The sequence below is a fragment of the Malania oleifera genome, chromosome 4 (assembly GCF_029873635.1).
Source record: "Malania oleifera isolate guangnan ecotype guangnan chromosome 4, ASM2987363v1, whole genome shotgun sequence".
In the NCBI taxonomy this organism is placed as follows: domain Eukaryota; kingdom Viridiplantae; phylum Streptophyta; class Magnoliopsida; order Santalales; family Ximeniaceae; genus Malania; species Malania oleifera.
The window spans coordinates 71,976,331-71,990,892 of NC_080420.1; the positions used below are offsets into that span (position 1 = coordinate 71,976,331).

At 34.6% G+C, this 14,562-nt stretch overlaps 1 long non-coding RNA gene across 1 annotated transcript; it reads left to right on the plus strand.

The window, feature by feature from the left end:
* The first annotated feature begins 13,453 nt into the window (after positions 1–13,453).
* On the plus strand, positions 13,454–14,334 carry LOC131153230 (uncharacterized). Its single transcript, XR_009136193.1, has 3 exons — positions 13,454–13,609; positions 13,764–13,893; positions 14,153–14,334. It is a non-coding gene; the product is annotated as an uncharacterized LOC131153230 (long non-coding RNA).
* Positions 14,335–14,562: the final 228 nt, after the last annotated feature.

The following is a 14,562-nucleotide window of genomic DNA, read 5'->3' on the forward strand; positions in this document are numbered from 1 at the left end:
TGTTGGGGTCTTACTTGATAAATTTGCATACTTGGCCCAAGTGGATTGCACCAATCCTTCCATTGCATCCTCGATCTTCTTAGCTATTGACCTTATAATTGGCCCATCTGGAACTTACAATGGATCCTTTAATGGTGCTTGTTGATTCTCATCATTCCCCCTCTCTTCAAAAGGATTTGACCTCGAATCTTTGTAGTATTTAAATCAATACCGATAGTAGAAAACTATTATAGAAACAATGAATCAAAGGAAGACGACAAAATTTTTTTTTTTTAAAGAACTGAAACTATAAAAGTCACGATTCAAGAAAAATGAACTTTGACACCCAATAGAAGAAACAAAACCTCACATTTTTATTCAATGTTCAACTTTTGTAGACTGTGGCTACAAGTCTATTTATAAACCCCTCCATTTAAATTCAAATTCAAATAACGTAACCCTAAACGCCTATAACTAATATACATAAAATAAGCCCACATGCCTATACTTATTGAAATAAAAAGTCTACACTAAACCACTAGTGATGCGGAATCCCAAGAATGAACGTCCGAAGACCTCAATCATATTTATCAAAACCCCAAACCCAAAATAAGATTTGACGTGGTAGTGGTTCCTTGACTTATTCCTTGACGTGAAGCACAAACCAAAAATAGCAAATTAATGGATGAATGCCACAAAGGTAGCACCTTTGATAAGTTCGGTAAAAGTTCAATGAAGAACTTGAAGAGAAATAAACCTCACTTGAAATTGTATTCAGCCAAAAAAATATTCTTCTCAATACAATAGAAAGTGTACTTACAGAAAATAAAAGAAACCCATGACATTAGCCCAGCCAATAAAAATAGGCTATGACGTCAATCTGGCCAATAAAATAGCCCCGCATAACCTTAAGCTTGCCATGTCATTTAATGAAACATGTGCAAGTCATGCCATGTGCCATGGCAGATGTTATGACAAAACCAATCAACGCTAACAAGTTCATATGGTGTAGATCTTCTTATGACCTAACAGAAACGTAAGTGGCATGAAACTGGCAAGACTAAAGAGAATGAAAAGATGTTTGAAGATGGCTTTAAATGGGAGAATGTGAAATGTAAAGCCCCTTTTATTTTTATTCAAAATATATGGGTTGTTGTAGCAAGCCACATAGGGCAGTGAGCTGCCCATGTCCATCATTTTTTGCATGCCCATGTGACGTCTTGCAGCCATGCCATATACATGCTGCCCATCCCATGTGAAGCCCATTTTTGTTGCCTACCGCTCTATACCACCCAAGTGAATGCTGCTAGCTGTATCACATGCCAACTAGCACAAGGTCACATCTCCATTATTTCAACAGTCTGCCCCGAATGCAGCATGTTTGCAGTTCAAAAAAAAATAAATCCCAAGCATCTCCATTTTTCTAGTTTCTCCTATTGAAATTAGAGAGATTTGTATGCTATTAATTCAAGAAAGAGGTATCATTGTTCTCTTCTTGTAATTAGAGAGAAGTTGTATCATTCCTTTTCACAGTGGATTCCTTCCTTCTAACCTTGGCCGTAGTTTTTTCCTCAATTTGTTTGGGGTTTTCCACATAAATCTTAATGTCAATTCTTATTTTCTAATTTCTTATTTTAGATGTGCAATACTATTCCTACCCATTCAATTTCCTAACACTTAACGATTGCAGCCACTTGACGAGAAATACAAATGTACATGAATATGAACCAATCCAAAACCTTCGTCAGAAATTTAGATAGAAAATTAGACAGAAGTTTTTAGAGACCAAACCTTTGTCACTTGAGTCATCACTTTGAAGATCTCCTTGTGATATGAACCAACAAGAGCTAGATCCATCACAAGAGCTAGAGTCAAGAAGGTCAAGGAGGCTACGCAAGGACTAATTAAGAAGTTGCTTGTCAATAAAGGCCATGGACACTAAAGAAAAGGACTTCCTTGAAGAGCCTAAGATGGTAAATTGTCTAAAGACGTGTGACGCTGGAACCTTAAGACAATAGGGGCTGTTTTGGGACCTTAATTAAAGTATGGGATAATAGTGGGCCAATTGTGTCAATTAAGCATGACATGTGACTTGCACGTGTTTCATTAAATGACATGGCACATGGCATGTGACTTGCACATGTTTCATTAAATGACATGACATGCTTAAGGTTATGTGGGGCTATTTGATTAGCCAAATTGATGTCATAGCCTACTTTTATTGGTTAGGCTGATGTCATGGGTTTCTTTTATTTTCTATAAGTAGTTAACTCTCTTTTGTATTGAAAAAGAATATTTTGGCTAAATACAATTCCAAGTGCAGTTTATTTCTCTTCAAGTTCTTCATTGAACTTTCACCAAACTTATCAAAGGTGCTACCTTTGTGACGTTCATCCATTAATTTGATATTCTTTGTTTGTGCTTCACGTCAAGCAATAGGTCAAGGATCCACTACGATGTCGAATCTTATTTTGGGTTTGGGGTTTTGATAAACCCGAATTGGGGTCTCGGACGTTCATTGTTGGGGTTCCGCATCATTTGGTATCAAAGCTTTGGTTCTAATCAGGTTCTATCTATCTTATTTTTCTTGTTTGCTTTCGAAAATTCTTTTTATCTTATAATCATTTATCCTTATTTCATATTCTTTTATCATCCAATCTACCTATCTTGTTTTCTTGTTTCCCAAATTTTCTATCTCTTCTTTAATATCATCCTTCATCAAGATTGAATCTTTTGTGGCTGAAAATTGCAAGAAACACAGTGATGCCAATTAGAGCACAAAAAAAAAAAAAAAAAGTGGCCAATTCGTGCACACATAAAAAAAAGTCATTTTGAGCATTCAAAAAAAAAAGAAAAAAAAGAGAGGAGGCAACAACTTGAAGGCTTGTGCAATTTGTGGCTGCACTTAACTTGGATTCACCTTTGACTTTATCTTAGTCCATTCTAAAATCTATTCGATTTATTATTCTGATTTGTGTGTGAATATATCCTTGGTCGAGTGGTTATTTTGTTCCATTGAATTTCTTCTTATTTCGTTTGTGTCATTATTATTTTCTTGACTTCTTTTTGTCTTTCCTTCGTTGTTATTTTCATTGATATCTTGTTTATAATTCATTGATTCAATTGCTGCGTTTGGTTGAACTATTGGTTTGATTGGGATTAGTTCATTAAGGAACTAAAAGAGAAATCCCGAGTGGTAAGAGGCATGAGTGTGTGAGCGTATCAGAGGGAAAAAGCCAAAAAAAAAAAATTTGTGTCAAAACATGAGCGTTGAGTGTCATTGTTTGAGGGTAAACATGTAAAGGAGTGAGTGAGGAATTTTTTTCTCTCTAATATCCTTTTTACAGGTTTGAAATCATGGGTAGAAAGGCGGTTGGTGCTGAAACTTCCAGCAAGGGTAGCGAGAATGAGAACCCTCCACAAGACACATTCTTCACCTTGCAAGCCATTCAACAGAAGTTTGAAAGACTCAATATGATTTTTGGGGGAGTTCATAGATAGATTGGATAAACAAGACGCTGCAATTGATGGACTGAGAAGAGGACAATCCAATGAAAGGTGGCGAAGGCCACACACTCCTCCGATTGCTGAATTTGAATATCATATAGGTAGCAACGATGCAAGTGATGATGAATATGATGGTATGGGCAGATTTGCTTATCGAGGTGCTAGGCAAGAGCGGCAACCTTGATAGGAGCCAAGGGGTTGAGATAACATCGATAGAAACATTGAAAACATCAAAATGAAGATCCCTCCTTTTCAAAGGAAAAATAACCCGGATGTATACCTTGAACAGGAGGAAGGTTGAGCTCATTTTTGAGTGTCGTAACTACTCTGAAGAAAAGAAGGTGAAATTGGCAGCTGTGGAGTTCACTGACTATGCACTTGTATGGTGGGATCAAATTCTTCTTAGTAGGCGTAGAAACATGGAAAGACCTATTGAGACGTGGGCTAAAATGAAGGTGGTGATGAGGAAGCGATTTGTACCAAACCACTACTACCGAGACTTGCACCAACGTCTTCAAAGTCTTACCCAAGGTACCAAAAGTGTGGAGGACTACCACAAGGAGATGGAGATGGCTATGATTTCGAAAATTATTGAGGAAGATAGAGAAGCTACAATGGCACGATTCTTATGTGGGTTAAACCAGGAAATTGCAAACATAGTGGAGTTGTAGCACTATATGGAGTTAGAGGACATGGTGCATATGACAATGAAAGTGGAGTGGCAACTCAAACACAAGGGTGGAAAAAAACATGCTACAACAACTTTGGCTTCCCATTCCACATGGAAACTGAATTGGGGGAAATCAAAGGATGAAAGGGCTGCTTCCAAATCCAAGGACAAAGTGGGTAGCCATGAAAAGGTACAACTTCTTCTTAACCTAGTCAGTACAGAAATACCAAGTGTTTTAGGTGTTTGCGGACTGGTTATATTGCATCACAATGCCCAAATAAAAGAGCAATGATTATGAGATATGATGGTACTATTGAGACCGATGATGAAGAGAGTGATTATGAGTCCATGCCTTCACTAGAAGAGTCTAGTGATGTTGAGTATGCTGTCCATTGTGAGGCTAGTAACTAGGAGAGCTTAACATGCATGTGGTGAAACATGAGAATGAGGAGTAGCATGAGAATATATTTCATACTCGATGTTACATCCATGATAAGGTGTGTAGCATAATCATCAATGGAGGGAGCTGCACTAACGTAGCTAGTCACATCTTATTGGGCAGGTCGTGGCAATATGATCGATGTGTCACTCATGATTGGTTGAAGAATAGGTATTCCTTTATTAAAGATGGGAGGAGTGTGACCCTTGTACCATTGACTCCTAAGCAAGTGTATGAAGATCAAGTGAGATTAAAATGAGCAAATGATGAGAAAAACAAAAGAAAGGTTGAGAATAAAACAAATAGAGAGGCATAAAGCATTGAAAAAAAAACAAAAAAAAAAGGAATGAAAATGAGGGCAAGAGAGGAACTGAAATTAGAAAAAAAAAAAGAGTGGTAAAACTGAGGGAAAAACAACGAGAGAGGAAAAAGTGAGTTTGTATGCAAAAGAAAAAGAGTGTAAGAAAGCTTTTTATGCACAAAGACCTCTAGTTGTACTCATGTACAAGGAGGCATATTTGAGCACTTAAAAACTCATCTCTTCCTTGCCTAGTGTTGTTGTTTCTTTGCTGTAGGAATATGAGGATGTCTTTCCTGTAGACATGCCCAATGGTTTGCCACCAATTAGAGGAACTGAGCATCATATTGACTTCATCCTCGGGGCTACGGACTCCTAACCGTCAGGCCTATAGGAGCAGTCTCGAGGAGACTAAAGAACTTCAAAGACAAGTTGAGGAGCTGCTAACCAAGGGGCATGTGAGGGAGAGCATGAGTCCATGTGCAGTACCTGTGTTATTAGTAAGAAAGATGGATCATGGAGGATGTACGTGAATTGTAGAGCTATCAATAAAATCACTGTAAAGTATCTTCATCGTATCCCTAAACTAGATGACTTGTTAGATGAACTGCATGACTCTTGCATCTTTTCTAAAATTGATTTAAAAAGTGGCTACCCATCAAATAAGAATGAAACCAGGTGATGAATGGAAAACTGCATTTAAGACAAAGTACGGTTTGAATGGATGATATGCCATTTGGTCTTACCAATGCACTTAGTACTTTCATGTGCTTGATGAATCATGTCTTGCGTGCATTTATAGGCAAATTTTTTATTGTCTACTTTAACGACATCCTAGTGTATAGCAAGAATCTTGATGATCACTTGGATTATTTGAAAAGTGTATTGGATGTTCTTAGGAAAGAAAAATTGTTTGCTAACCTAAATAAAATGTTATTTCCTCGGGTTATATGGTGAGTGCTATGGGCATAAAAGTGGATGAGGAAATGGTAAAAACAATAAAAGATTGGCCAATACCTAAATATATAACTTATGTGCATAATTTTCTTGGGTTGACTAGTTTTTATAGGCGGTTTGTGAGAGATTTTAGCACCATTGCTGCACCTTTAACTGAAGTGATAAAAAAGAACGTGGGGTTTAAATGGAGTAATGCACAAGAACATGACTTTAAAATGATTAAAGATAGGTTATGTTCTGCTCCATTGTTGCTTTTACCTGATTTCACTAAAACTTTTGAGATTGAATGTGATGCCTTCGAGATTGGTTTTGGAACTGTTTTGATGTAATATAAGCATCCCATTGCATATTTTAGTGAAAGGCTCAATGGCGCAGATCGAACTACTCCACGTATGATAAAGAACTATATGCCTTGTGAGGGCATTGGAGACGTGGCAACACTACTTGTGGCCTAAAGAATTCGTGATCCACTCTGATCATAATTCATTAAAGCATTTGAAGGGGCAAGGTAAGCTAAATCGTCGCCACGCCAAATGGGTAGAGTTCATCGAAACTTTCCCATATGTCATTCAGTACAAGCAGGGGAAAGAGAATGTCGTGGCTAATATGCTTTCTTGCAGGTCTGCCTTAATTACTACACTTAACACTAAGTTATTGGGTTTTTCGTACATAAAGGATTTATTTGCTAAAGATTTTAATTTTGCTAATGTGTATGAGGCATGTGATAAAGTTGTGTTTCATAAATTTTATAGGCATGATGGATATTTATTTAGGGAGAATAGACTTTGTGTGCCTAACTGCTCCTTAAAAAGAATTGCTTGTGCGAGGGTCACAAAGCCTGTTTGATGGGGACATTTTCGGGCACAAAAGACTTTAGATATTCTACATGAACACTACTTTTGGCCACATATGCATAGAGATGTAGAGAGAGTGTGTTCTAAATGCATTTCATGTAAACAAGCTATACTCCTCATAGTCTTATACTCCTTTGCTTGTACCTAGTAAACCTTGGGTAGACATTTCAATGGATTTCATATTAGATTTGCCTAGGTCCAAAGGGGGTATGGACTCTATATTTATGGTGGTTGATAGATTTTCTAAAATGGCTCATTTTATTCCTTGCCATAAAACTGATGATGCCACAAATATAGCCGATTTATTCTTTAGGGACATTGTGCATGACATTCCTAGGACAATTGTGAGTGACAGGGATGTTAAATTCCTTAGCTACTTTTGGAAGGTTTTGTGGGGAAAGTTAGGAATTAAGCTATTATTTTCTACTACTTGTCATCCTCTAACCAATGGTAAAACTGAAGTAGTTAATTGGACTTCAGCTACCTTTTGTGTGCGGTCATTCAAAGGAATTTAAAATCGTAGGAAGAATGCATACCACTTGTTGAGTTTGCTTACAATAGATCTGTGAATGAGATAGCTAGCTTGAACAGATGACACAAGGCTTACTTGGCGAAGAGGATCCATGAACAAGCATGGCAGCACATCGAAAAGAAGAATTGACAATATTCATCTCAAGACAATAAGGGGCGCAAGTTCGTTACTTTTGATCCAAGAGATTGGGTATGTGTGCATATGAAAAAAGAGAGGTTTCCTACTAAAAGGAAAACAAAGCTACACCCGAGGGGTGATAGACCTTTTCAAGTGTTAGAAAAGATCGACAACAATGCATACAAGTTGGATTTACCGGGTGGGTATAAGGTCAGTGCAATTTTCAAGGTTTCTGATTTATTCCTTTTAGATGTAAGTGATGATTCGAGGACAAATCCTTTTGAGGAGAGGGGGAATGATATGAACCAAAAATCTCCAATTACACAGGATGATCTGCACATGCCAAGTGGACCCATCACAAAAGCTTTAGCCAAGAAGGTCAAGGAGGCTATGCAAGGACTAATTGAGAAATTGCTTGAGTAAGATTCAATGAGGGTCATGGACACTAAAGAAAGAGACTTTCTTGAAGAGCCTAAGATGGTAAATTGTCTAAAGACGTGTGAAGTTGGAACCTTAAGCCAATAGGGGCTATTTTGGGGAATTTTTTTATTGTTTTAATTAAAGTATAGGATAAATAGTGGGCCAATTGCGTCAATTAAGCATGACATGTGATTTGCGTATGTTTCATTAAATGACATGACAGATGGCATGTGACTTGCACATGTTTCATTAAATGACATGGCATGCTTATGGTTATCTGGGGCTATTTTATTGGCCAGATTGATGTCATAACCTACTTTTATTGGCTGGGCTGATGTCATGAGTTGCTTTTATTTTCTATAAAAGAATTAGGACCGAGACTGAGCCAAAACACATCTTGATTTGGTCTTTCGGTTTGTAGTTTCAATTTTGGTTTTAAAATATAAAAAATTTTGATTTCTTTTTCTCTCCAAAATCGAACCGAAAAAACCAAAAATAAAATTAATAAATTATAATTGTATAATTTTATATAATAAATATTCAGATTTCAAAGAACCCATGCAGTTCAAGTAGCAAGCTTCTGCTCATCGGAGAACCCGCGTAGTAAGCTTGCGGCTATTTCGGATGTACTCATTAGAGTTTCACCAAGAAAATGACCAAGTAGTCCTCCAGATGCAGTCACACCACCATTACTGCTGAGAAAGTCTTCAAGTTTAGGACTTGGATTCTCAACGAGAGAGAAGAAGAACCAATTTTGGCTTCCATGTCAACTTGTCGAAAGTTGTAGAGTTTTCGACTGTCCTAGTTAACTGATTCTCCGGCAATGCGTGGCCACCACGCACTCCTCTTCCTCCTCTTTCTTCACTCCACAGTCCGCATCTCTTGCCATTTCTCTAGGAAGGGAATTAGTTTCCCTTCCTATAAATGCCAATTCCACCACCCCTCCCTCCTCTTCAGCTTTCAGTTTTACAAGTTGGGCCCATGTCTTGGGTGTGGGCGGTGGCCTACAGGCCTATAGAGGCTAAAGGTTAAGAATTTTTTATAATTTAAAATTTTGGAAATCATAGTTTAACAGAATCAAACCAAAACATCGGCAGTTTCGTTTCTTATAAACCAACGATTTACGGTTCAGTATCAGTTTGTGAAATTTTAAAACCTAAAATTTCGATTCGATCTTCGGTTTTCTTAATAATCGAACTGAATAAAACCAATTAAAGCCCTACCAATATAAAAAAAATTAATACTTAAATAATTTAATTAATTGAAATAATTGAGATAATATGATATGTTATATATATATATATGAATGATGGTGTCCAAGGCCTTTGGACACTCCTAATCCATCGGAATAATCTGTTTGTAATTTTTTTTTCCACTTAAATACCATTGTATTATCTCAAATAAAAAAGTATGGTATGTAAATATTGATAATTAAATTATATTATTACAACACAATAATAATATTACTTCCATTTTATTAATAATTTATTTTTTTGAATGAAGAACATAAAGAAATTAAGTAACGAGTTTTATTCCATTTTGTTCCATTATATTTTATTCCCGTGTATCAAACATATAATTAATGTAAAGACAATCGACTTCTAATCCCATGTAATAACTAAAATAGGCGTATATGAGACAGTCTCCTTTTAGGATGATTAGAAGCCCTTCAAAACAAATAAGTGTCAATAGAGAAGATGCTTATAAGAAACAATAAAAAAAATGAAAATTTAGTTTCCAAGAACATAAATTGTACTGGAATAGAAAGACATACATTAAACATGCATTGTGATATATATTATTTTCAAAGACTTACATTATGAAGAAAAAGGAGTTCAAAAATGCCAAATGGATGTCACCTTTGCTACAACGACAATGAAGAAACTTTGAATCATTTTATAGTTTTGACATTACTCTTTTGCACTAGAATTCTAAAGCTTCTTCTTTGGATTATTTAATGAAGTGTGTAATGTCTCTTGTTACCATATCTTGCTTTTGTGTTTGGGAAGCCAGAGGACTTAATAATATGCATGTTATTTTTATCTATTCTTTGGAGTTCTTAGAAAAAGAAGAATAGGATGGTAGCACACGAAAAAACAATAATAACAGACATATCTTATTGGGGTTTTTGGCATTTTTGGGTTAAGCACACCCAAACTGATGAATTTTGGATAAATTTTATAAAGATTTAATATATTTATCGTTAGTTTTAAATTGATACCTATTTCAATTTTCAACATATTACACGTTGAACTTAACACGTCCTTTCAATGTCAACCAATGTACAGTAAGCATGATTGATTGAATGTACTCATGTCGTCCCAATCACCTATCCTAGTATGTTCTTATGGCCTTAAAAGGATATGAAAAGTCATAAAATGTGTTGCGCCCTTTGTTTTTTATTAACAAAACTATAATTCCTATGCCCCTTGCAACTACTAAAAGCAATAAATAATTATATAAATGGACATGGGTGGGTGGGAGACAATAGTTTATTGAAATGGTTTACTTACATGCTAGGAGAACATTTTGTCACTAAGAAGAGGTTGCCATTGCACAATCAATGACACTGAAATAATGTGTAAAGTTCAACATATAGTTTTATTGTAAATTACCATTCAAATACCAATTTAAATAAGGCTAATGCTAAAGTTCTATAACCATTAATAAATTTCTTCAATATTTGTAGTTCAAATGAATTCATAACAACAATACGAAAATTATGTTTTTCTAATGCCAACATGATTTAGCTAATTTATCTACTTATTTGCATTAATATATATACATACATACATACATATATATATATATATATATATTAAAACATGATTATATTTTTAAAACTTTTTAAACATTGAATCATAGTTTTCTAGAAGTTTTTCTTTTTGAAGATTTTACCTTTATTTTAAAAATAAGTTAGTGACACAACCATGGATTATTATGTATATCAATTATCTAACAACCCATTTTTTCTTTGTTGTCATTGTGATTGAGATATCAAACTTCAATTCACATGTTGCAATACCATGTCGTGTTATCAAGTAGATGGGGAGGGGTAAGTAAAATTTTTTATAGAAACTTTGAAGTTTTGAAACTTTTGAATAGGATTTCACAAGAAACGATGAGAATCATAAAAATGGTGAACATTAATATAAAAATGTTAGAGGTCTCAAATTCAAATTATAAGAATGGTAGAAAGGTTTATAAAATGGTAGCTGCTATTGTCATTGTGCAGCTAATGACTAGAGTGACCTCATGATCAATAAAAAAAAAAAAATGAACGTGTTTAAAATGCAATATTGCCCATTTAACAGTGATTTAAAAGTAGTACAAATATAATCCCACTAAACTAAAATTTGAGACTTTCATTTTGGAGATTAAGAATCTTAGGAAGTGTGGGAAGGGGTGCGGACCGGAGATAAAGTGCCTTTGGTTGAGTAGCATAGGACAAATGTGGACCTCAAATGGACAAAAAAAAAAAAAAAACTAAATATAGAGGGTGTTAGAGAGGTTGGAAATGTTCAAATGAATAGCAAGATTATAATTGAAATCTAAAAGTATTTGTTCATCTCTCAAGTGTGTGGAATTCAAAATAAATTTACTATAAAATTATATGGAAAAATAAAATGAAAGAATGAACTATATATTTCATTGAATGATTACTAGCAACACTTTTGTTGCTTTAGCAACTCATACTCATGGCATCATCTGTTCATATGTAGGGTTGCTTGGGTCGTAACTAGATATAGTAATTCATAAAATAACTAAATAAAAAAGACATGGTTTATTTTTATATAACATGTCTTAAATAAAGTTCTTCAAAATCGATTATGCCTATTAATTTTTCAAGGATTTGAAAAAATACTCGTTTAAAATGGTTTTTTGGAAGTATTTGCAACTTGATATTCAAAATAACAAAAATTACTCGTTTAAAATGATTTTGTTAAAGTATTTGCAACTTGATATTCAAAATAACAAAAATTACTTGTAATTTTTTGTTAGACACTAAGTCTCGAATATAGATACTTGATACCGATGTACTTGCTCCTATGATGGAAAATTGGATTTATTGTCAAAATAACACCATACTAATCATCACAAAAAAAAAAAAAAAACTTTTGCAAGATTATCCTGGTGATGTACACCAAGTATCACACATAACAAAGTACTTGAATAATACAATGAATAGCTATGTATACTCCACCTCTACCAGAAAGAGAGTAATTGTGCTAATTTTTAAAACCAAGAAAAAAAAAAATTCTATTACTGCAATGAAAAACATAACCTTAAGTATTTTGTCCAGTTTCATTGTCTTTAGACATCAAGTCAACACTATCAAGCTTGCTTTCAAGAGGAAGATAATTTCTACTTAAGATGTGATTATAGAGACTCACAAATGAGGGAGATATTATTAATAATTTTCATTTGCTAAAGTTGTTTTGCATTAAAAAATTAAATAGAGGATGAGTCGCTTGGTCTATATGGTTAGATCCAAGACCCTATTCTATCAAGTTGGCATTTGTGCTCACCCATGCATTAGTCCGCTCATGATGAGTTCTTTGGTAACATAGATCCACTAGTAGGAACTTCAACAAAATATAAATACGAACAAACCAACTCTATAATATTTTTTTAGCTTTCCTAGAATTCCATTTAGGTTACCTCTCTCTATATATTTTTCTAGAATATAAGATTAGAAAGCTTTTTCCAGATAATCAATAAACAATAAATCTAAAATTATTTTTTTTTTCAAATAAGAAATTTCGGGTTACCAAAATCCAAGCATTGAAAGCATATATGGTATAACAAATTATTATTTGAAATATTTGAATTATAGTAAGATAAATTTTCATAATTAATGCTAAGTACAAATCAATAATTTGGGGTTTATTTACCTTTGTTATTAATGTTTCATTTTCATTTTTACAACTTCTCAAAAGTCCAAAACATCTTTTTATTTTCTCATTCCTCTCGTAATAGAATATTAGGTTAGGATTTTAATATTTTAAGCAAGCCCTTAAATGTATTTATTTGACGTTAATTGCACGCTAGTGTTACAAAACTTGTGATTTTGATCCCTAACTTCGACTTATTGATATATTAGTTACATGTACACTTACACAAACTGTGGCGTCCTATAAATGGTTCTTTATAGGGACCACCACAATATCTACGTAGTATAGACCTGAACTCCCTTATAAAATTCCCTTTTGGAGGAATCCAATCCTCCTCTCTCTAATGGAGATTGGGGAGTCACAAGGTGAACCACACCCTCTAAAGGTAAGGTTTATACAGATCAATCACTTAGAAATAAAAATGCATATTATTTTATAAATTTGTAACATATATTATATATTTTTATATAATTACACATATAATATATATTATAAATATATAAATATATAAATATATATATATATATAGGCTCGTATTCGATAACCATCGATTTATAAATGTTAAAAATTGAACCAATAATTAAAAAAATATAAATCAAATTGAAGAATCAAAAAAATAGTTAAGCGAAATTTTCTTTTCGATTCCAATCGAGTTATGTATTTTGCTTGGTTTTTATATTTTTGAACAACTCTCTATTAATGCTAATTAATTTAACAAAAAATAAACATAAAAATTCCTTCACAGGGCAGAGTTACATGCCGCGTATATGCAAAGGTACTTGCTCATGATTTTCTTACCGTGCGCCGAAATCACAGAAGAACATCACCTGTACCCATAAGCAGGTGATTAGTGCGTGCACCCACACGCTCGCTCTGATTGGCAACGATTGAATCATCCTCATGGTAGGGTGAAATCGAGGACGGAAGCCGAACTGTGCCAGGTCTCAGAATTTGTGCTTTTAGCTTTCTCATTTCCTTTGTCTCACCTGAAGTGAGCAGTGATCTCAATTCCCGGAGCTTTTCTGAAACCCTTAAACTCTGCCTGTACAATCCTACGAAAAGTTCTCAAGTTTCGAAGCATTTGTTCTTTTTTAGGGTTTCGGGTGGGTCTGAAATCTGGCGAACGATGGCTCAAGCTGTTGAAGAATGGTACAAGCAGATGCCCATCATCACCCGCTCCTATCTCACAGCCGCTGTCGTCACCACCATCGGCTGTTCGCTCGATGTATTGTTCTCTCTCTCTCTCTCTCTCTGGAGTTGTTTACATTACAAGATTTTGTTTTTTCATGGTCCAATGCGTGATGTTCTCATATCAGGGCATTTAAATTTATCTTTTTTACAATTTGGGGAAATACTGGGTTTGTTCCTTCGATCTTTGTCGCTTCGTTTCTGATGTGCCGATTGTTTGGGGGCTTTTAATTGTAGTATTTGTTTCGTTCGGTATTTTTTACAGTCATGATTTTTTTAAAATAAATGTTTTGCAGATAATTTCTCCCTGTCATCTGTACTTGAACCCTAAACTAGTGGTGAAGCAGTATCGGTTCTGGCGCCTAATCACCAATTTCTTGTACTTCCGCAAAATGGGTAACCCCTTAAGCTTGGATTTTTAAGATATCATGTCCTATACCGATTTTAATTTGACATGAAGTTTGATCTATTCATTATACTTACTCCCTCCATTGCTGCTACTAGACCATCCCCATGTGGGTGGTGAAGGGAGGGCCCCACTTGGTAGAAAAGAAACCAACAACCCTTGGGATAATCCTTGGAAGAAGGAGTATAAAAGGGAATAAATATAGTGCTAACTTGAATCCGAACTAAATAGGAGAGAAATTTTAATTTTTTCTTCGTATTTACAAAACAAAAGAAAAAAAAAAAAAAAGCAGAAGTAATT